Genomic DNA, 8,032 nt, shown 5'->3' on the forward strand with positions numbered 1-8,032 from the left:
CCAACCAGTTAAAGATATAAACTAAGTACTACCTAATTAACTCAATGTAACCTACCTCACCCCCAAAATGTCAACCCATGTCTACTATTTTAAACAATGCTGTTTTGTTGACCAAATTGTATTTTTGTTTTTTTCTGCCATGTTTCCCCACCCCCCTTTTTTCCATTCTTTTCTTATTTTTTCTCAACACAATTTATACTTTAATCTCAATTAGTATTAAGTTTTTGTCTTAGTGTTTTTCCTGCCCGAAACACTTTGCGTAATAGTGGCTTTAGGCATTGTATGTACTAGCTCTATCTATAAATCCATCAACTTTTGTATCTTACCTTGTATGTATGTACCTTACCTGAATAAAAATTTATTATTATTATTATTATTATTATTATTATTATTATTATTATTATTATTATTATTATTATTATTATTATTATTATTATTATTATTATTATTATTATTATTATTATTATTATTATTATTATTATTATTATTATTATTATTATTATTATTATTATTATTATTATTATTATTATTATTATTATTACTCTATATATTTAAAACTCTGAATTGTAATGTCAGTCCTGACCTTCAACGCTTCCTAGAAGGTTGTAACAGAACTCATGAGCACCACACCAGAATCAAATACCTGTTTGATATTACAAGAGTACGACTTAGTCAAACTAGGAATGCTCTACAAATCAAGGGACCCAGAATGTGGAATGACCTTTTCAATCATGTCAAAGATTGTACCTCTCTCACCCAGTTTAAGATGAAACTAAGTACTGCCTAATTAACTCCATGTAACCTACCTTACTTCTAAATGTCAACCCATGTCTTACTATTTAAAAAAAAATGCTGTTTGTTGACCAACTTGTATATTGGCTATTTTCTACCATATTCCCCCCTTTTTTTATAATTTATTATTTTTTTTCTTTCAACGCAATTTATACTTTAAGCTCAATTACTATTAAGTTTTAGACTAAGTGTTTTTTTCCCCACCTCACCTTGCCCGAAACGCTATACGTACTAGTGGCTTTAGGTATTGTATGTACTATCTCTATCTTTAAATCAAACAGAATGTTTGTACTGTAACTATACAACTATATATGTACTTTTCCTAAATAAATTATTATTATTATTATAGTACATACAATACCTAAAGCCACCAGTACGCATAGCGTTTCGGGCAGGAAAAACACTAAGACTAAAACTTAATACTAATTGAGATTAAAGTATAAATTGCGTTGAAAAAATAAGATAAAAAGGGGGGAAACATGGTAGACAATAGCCAATATACAAGTTGGTCAACAAACAGCATTGTTTACAAAAGTAAGACATAAGTGGACATTTAGGGGTAAGGTAGGTTACATGGAGTTAATTAGGTAGTACTTGGTTTTCATCTTGAACTGGTTGAGAGAGGTACAGCCTTCAACATGATTGGGAACGTCATTCCACATTCTGGGTCCCTTGATTTGTAAAGCATTTCTAGTTTGATTAAGTATTACTCCCTTGGAATATCAAATAGGTATTTGTTTCTGGTGTGGTGCCCATGGGTTCTGTTGACCATGTGTCAGTGCAGTGCATGTGTTGACCATGGATGTGCAGTGACTTAATATCCAATATATTCAGAGATTGGAGTAAGGGTACCGAGTGATGTCTGGGGCCAGAGTTATATATTGTTCTAATAGCAGCTTTGTGTTGGGTTATTAGAGGACGTAAATGATTTTGGGTAGTAGAACCCCAAGCACAAATACCATAGTTGAGATAAGGATAGATGAGAGAGTAATAGAGCGTCACCAAGGCAGGGTGAGGTACATAATATCTGATCTTAGAAAGAATACCAACAGTTTTAGAAACTTTTTTTGCTATATTTAGAATGTGTCCCTGGAAATTCAGCTTGTTATCGATGACGACACCAAGGAATTTACTATCAACTTTACTACTGATTTGTATATTGTTTATTCTTAGATTAATTTCATTTGAGGATTTATTACCAAACAAAATATAGTAAGTTTTGTCAATATTAAGGGTGAGTTTGTAATTAGCAGTTAGTCAAAGATGGACTTTATTTAGTTCAGTATTCACTGTGACATTTAGAGCAAGAGGGTCAGGACTGGAGAAAATGAAAGTTGTGTCATCAGCAAATAAGATTGGTTTGAGGTGTTGAAAGGCATTTGAAAGGTCATTAATGTAGATGCGAAAGAGGAGAGGGCCAAGTATGCTGCCCTGTGGAACAATATGTTTATGAAAAATGTAGGAGAAATGGAATTATTCACAGAAACATACTGGAGCCTGTCAGTAAGGTAAGACTGAAGGTATTGCAGGGAGTGACTTCTGATTCCATAATGATGTAATTTAAGAAGAAAGTTTTGGTGGTTGACAGTGTTAAAAGCCTTACGTAGGTCCACAAATAACCCAACAAGGAACTCATTTTTATCAAGAGCTGTATGTATCAAGTTAATCATAATAATAAGCGCATCGTTAGTGCTTTTATTGGATCTGAAATCATATTGGCAAGAGCTAAGTATATTGAGTTTGGCTAGATATGAGTAAAGCTGCTTGTAGATTAGTTTTTCAAATATTTTTGATAAGTTTGGTAGAATTGATATAGGTCTGTAATTGATGACATCAGTGAGATCACCACATTTGTGGACTGGGGTTACTCTCGCTTTTTTTTTAGAATATCCGGAAAGGTTTGGAGTTTAAGTGATTTGTTGAAGAGCAATGCAATGGCAGGAGCTAGAAATCTGGAATTTTTTTTGTAAATTGGAGATGGTATCTCATCAAGGGCGCTTGACTTAGTTTTAAGGGAAAGGATTTCCTGATTAACATCAGAGGAAGTAGCGGGAGCTAGGTACAGAGACTCTGGATAGTTACTTGTAAGGTAGTCTTTAATATTAGTGAGTGAGGATGGAATATCATGAGCAAGGGATGTCCTAATGGATGAAAATAACCTATTGAATTCAATAGCAGTGTCTGAGGCCGAAATCACACCATCGTCATTGAATAGAAGCATTGGTTTTTTATTCAAAATCTTTTTTGAACCTAATATTTGGGAGATAGTGCTCCATGTTTTCTTAATGTTGCCCTTAATTTGGGTAAATTTATTTTCGTAGTATTTTATTTTGGCTCTTCTAATTTTTTTAGACAGCATGGATGAGTAAATCTTTGAAAATTCTTTGGAGACGACTCCTAACCTATACTTCTTTTCAAGGTCATGTTTTTTATTAATAGATTTAAGTATACCTTCGTAAACCATGGAGTGTTTAACCTTTTATTTGTAACTTGTTTCGTTAGCATTGGACAGTTTAAGTTATAGAGGTTCAGAGTTTTCTGAAGAAATGTTTGCACCTGCTAGGTTGATGTTCACTATGTCACCTAATTCAGCCTCCCAGTTGATATTAGCTGCAGCAGCAATAAAGTTGCTTATAGAAGTTTCATTGTGCAGCCTAAAGCTTATCGTCCTTGTATTTAGAGGTTGTTTATTAATGTTGGTTAGGTGAAATGTGGGGTAATGGTCTGTGGTCCTATCAATGATTATCCCTGAAGTAAGTGGAGAGGTTATGTTAGTCCAGATGTGGTCAAGAGCAGAGACAGTATTATCAGTGATTCTAGTAGGTCTAATGATTAAGGGTATGAGGAAGCAGGAATTCATACAGTTGAGGAAACTAGCAGCAGGAGGGTTATCAGGCTCGCAGAGGTCAATATTAAAGTCTCCTGCGATAAATAGATGGTTTTTGTTCAGTCTGTTATCTAGTATTAGATTTCTAAGGTTAGAGTTGAATTCGGACACATCAGTGTTAGGAATTCTATAGACTGCTCCCACAGTCAGGACAGACTCAGCACCCTTGACTCTGAAGCTGGCGAAGATATACTCCCCACAGGAGAGTCTAGTTCTAATTACTTTTAAGCATTTCAGTTCTTGGTGGTAGTGAAGAGCAGTACCACCACCTCTCTGAATTGGTCGACAGTTGTATATTGCTGAGTAGTTTGGCATGTTAAAGAATTGAGTAGCATCCTCTTTTAATTACGTTTCAGCAAGTATAACAAAAGAGTATTTGTTGTCGGTGTGATGTGATGATAGTCATAGATACTAGATAAGAGGTTTAGTTCTGTGTCTATACTTGATTGCATAAGAGGGCTGGTTGTAGGAAAACAAGGCAAAAAAGGCAATTACAAAATAAATAAATTTTGATATAAAAGGGGGTGGGGGGTGGGGGGAATATAAATATATACAAGACTAACACGAAACGAACAAAACAATGAGGTAGAGTGCTTACAAGTACTCTCAGGTACACTGAAAGTAATAATTTGCATTTTGAGACACAGGCAAAGCCAGGGGTACAATGGAGTAAGGGAGTATGGCGAGGCTAGGCAACCTAGGTAATAGTGAAAGCAAAGAAAAAAGTTTAATAATGAACATAGGCAAATATAATCCTAATGATAATTAACTATAAATAGTTTAGTTATGATCCTATAATTAATAAGAACTAAAGAAAATATTAATGTACTCAATTAATTAAGTCCAATAAATGACTAATATAAATTATATTAAAATTTAATTTAAAAAATAGTGTAACAAAGAGACTTTGTTATGACTTTGTTATGTCATCATACTCCTACCTGGGTCATTTACTGATTGGTGGGGGATTGTAGATTACCAAGATCACAATCTTCCTCCCATCTGCTGTCAGAGTTCCATGTAAAGAGCTTGTGCTCTCATTGGTACCCCGATTTCCCAGGTCTTCAAACTTCCATTTCTGCATTATTAGGAGTGCCACTCCCCCTCCCTGTCTCTGTGTCCTCTCTTTTCTTATCACTTGCTACCCCTCTGGAAAGATTGCATCCGAGATCATGTCATTTAATTTAGTTTTCACTATAGCAACTATATCAGAATCTGCCTCACTCACTCTTTCTTTTATCTCTTCTGCTTTATTAGATATCTCATCAGCATTGGTGTACCAAACCTTGAGATTTTTCATGGAAATTCTGGCACCCTTCCACCCTTCCTCTGGGGTCTGGGGGATCTGGGGGGTGTCTGGGGTGAATGGGGCTGGGGGGATCCAGAGGGGGGGGGGGTCTGGTGTGTATTGTGTGTGTGTATTGTGTGTGTGTGTACTCACCTAGTTGTGTTTGCGGGGGTTGAGCTCTGGCTCTTTGGTCCCGCCTCTCAACCGTCAATCAACAGGTGAACAGACTCCTGAGCCTATTGGGCTCTATCATATCTACACTCTAAACTGTGTATGGAGTCAGCCTCCACTACATCACTTCCTAATGCATTCCATTTGTCAACCACTCTGACACTAAAAAAGTTATTTCTAATATCTCTGTGGCTCATTTGGGCACTCAGTTTCCACCTGTGTCCCCTTGTGCGTGTTCCCCTTGTGTTAAACTAGTACTGTCTTTATCTACCCTATCAATTCCCTTGAGAATCTTGAATGTGGTGATCATGTCCCCCCTAACTCGTCTGATCTTCCAGCGAAAGTGAGGTTTAATTTCCGTAGCCTCTCCTCGTTAGCTTATACCTCTCAGCTCGGGTACTAGTCTGGTGGCAAACCTTTAAACCTTTTCCAGTTTAGGTCTTATCCTTGACTAGATATGGACTCCATGCTGGGGCTGCATACTCCAGGATTGGCCTGACATATGTGGTATATAAAGTTCTGAATGATTCCTTGCACAAGTTTCTGAATGCCGTTCGTATGTTGGCCAGCCTGGCATATGCCGCTGATGTTATCCTCTTGATATGGGCTACAGGGGACAGGTCTGGCGTGATGTCAACCCCCCAAGTCTTTTTCTCTCTCTGACTCTTGAAGAATTTCATCTCCCAGATGATACCTAGTATCTGGCCTCCTGCTCCCTACGCCTATCTTCATCACATTACATTTGCTTGAATTAAACTCTAACAACCATTTGTTCGACCATTCCTTCAGCTTGTCCAGGTCTTCTTGAAGCATCAAGCGGTCCTCCTCTGTCTTAATCCTTCTCATAATTTTGGCATCGTCAGCAAACATTGAGAGAAATGAATCTATACCCTCTGGGAGATCATTAACATATATCAGAAACAAGATAGGACCGAGTACAGAGCCCTGTGGGACTCCACTGGTGACTTCACGCCAATCTGAGGTCTCACCCCTCACCGTAACTCCTATTGCTTAGGTACTCCCTCATCCACTGGAGCACCTTACCAGTTAAACCTGCCGGTCTCTCCAGCTTATGTACCAGCCTCTTATGCGGTACTGTGTCAAAGGCTTTCTGACAATCCAAGAAAATGCAGTCCGCCTAGCCTTCTCCTTCTTGCTTAATCTTTGTCACCTGGTCGTAGAATTCTATTAAGCCAGTCAGGCAAGATTTACGCTCCCTGAATCCATGTTGGCGATTTGTCATGAAGTCCCTTCTCTCCAGATGTGTTACTAGGTTTTTTTCTCATGATCTTCTCCATCACCTTGCATGGTATACAAGTCAAGGACTCTGGCCTGTAGTTCAGTGCCTCTTGCCTGTCGCCCTTTTTGTATATTGGGACCATATCCGCCGTCTTCCATATTTCTGGTAGGTCTCTCATCTCCAGTGACCTATTATACATTATGGAGAGTGGCAAGCGAAGTGCCTCTGCACACTCTTTCAGTACCCATGGTGAGATCCCATCTGGACCAACAGCCTTTCTAACATCCAGATCCAGCAGGTGTCTCTTGACCTCACTCGTAATTTCGAACCCTTCCAAGGCCGCCTGGTTTACTTCCCTTTCTCCTAGCACAGTGACCTTACCTTGTTCTATTGTGAAGACCTCCTGGAACCTCTTGTTGAGTTCTTCACACACCTTCTCTGTCGTTCTCTGTATACCTGTCCTCGACTGTTCTAAGTTTTAATTACCTGTTCTTTCACTGTTGTTTTCCTCCTGATGTGACTATGAAGTAGCTTTGGTTCGGTCTTGGCTTTGTTTGCTATATCATTTTCATAATTTGTCTCTGCTTCTCTTCTCACCCTAACATGCTCATTCCTGGTTCTCTGGTATCTCTCTCTGCTTTCTGGTGTTCTGTTATTCCGGAAGTTCCTCCACGTCCTTTTCTTCAGTTCCTTTGCTTTCATACATGCCCTATTATACCATGGATTCTTCTGTTGCTTCTCGGATTTTTCCTTTTCGGACGGGATGAACCTGTTTACTGCCTCCTCACACTTTTGGGTGACATAGTCCATCATACCTGTTATACAGACTTAGCTCTTAGGTCTGTGTCCCAAGGTATTTCCCTTAGGAAACGTCTCATCTCTTCATCGTTCCCATTTCGGTATGCCAGCCTTTTGTTTCCTAGTTCTTTTTTGGGAGAGATAATTCCTAGCTCTACCAGGTACTCAAAGTTTAATACACTGTGGTCACTCATTCCTAAGGGTGTTTCCTTCTTAGCTTCCCTTATATCCCACTCGTTTAGGGTAAATATCAGATCGAGCATTGCTGGTTCATCTTCTCCTCTCATTCTTGTTGGTTCCTTGATGTACTGGCTTAGAAAGTTTCTTGTTGCCACATCCAGCAGCTTAGCTCTCCATGTTTCTGGTCCTCCATGCGGATCTCTGTTCTCCCTGTCTATTTTCCCGGGGTTGAAGTCTCCTATGATTAGTAGTCCAGATCCATTCCTACTGGCAACATAAGCTACTCTCTAAATTATGTTAATGGTGGCCATGTTGTTTCTATCATATTCCTGTCTGGGTCTTCTGTCATTTGGTGGTGGATTATATATGACTACGACTATAATTTTTTGTCCTCCAGTTGTTATGGTACCTGCTATGTAGTCATTGAAACCTTCACAGCCCTGAATAGTTCCCTCAAAGTCCCAGCCCTTTCTTACCAGCAGAGCTACACCACCACCGCCTCTTCCTTCTCTCTCTTTCCTCATAACATAATATTCCTGTGGAAACACTACATTTGTTATGGTTTTTGTTAGCTTTGTTTCTGTGAGTAATATTATGTCTGGGTTTTCCTCTAGTACCCATTCTCCAAGCTCATTTGCTTTATTTGTAGTTCCATCTATGTTAGTGTACATTGCCC

Source organism: Procambarus clarkii, chromosome 48, assembly GCF_040958095.1.
Source record: "Procambarus clarkii isolate CNS0578487 chromosome 48, FALCON_Pclarkii_2.0, whole genome shotgun sequence".
Classification (NCBI taxonomy): Eukaryota; Metazoa; Arthropoda; class Malacostraca; order Decapoda; family Cambaridae; genus Procambarus; species Procambarus clarkii.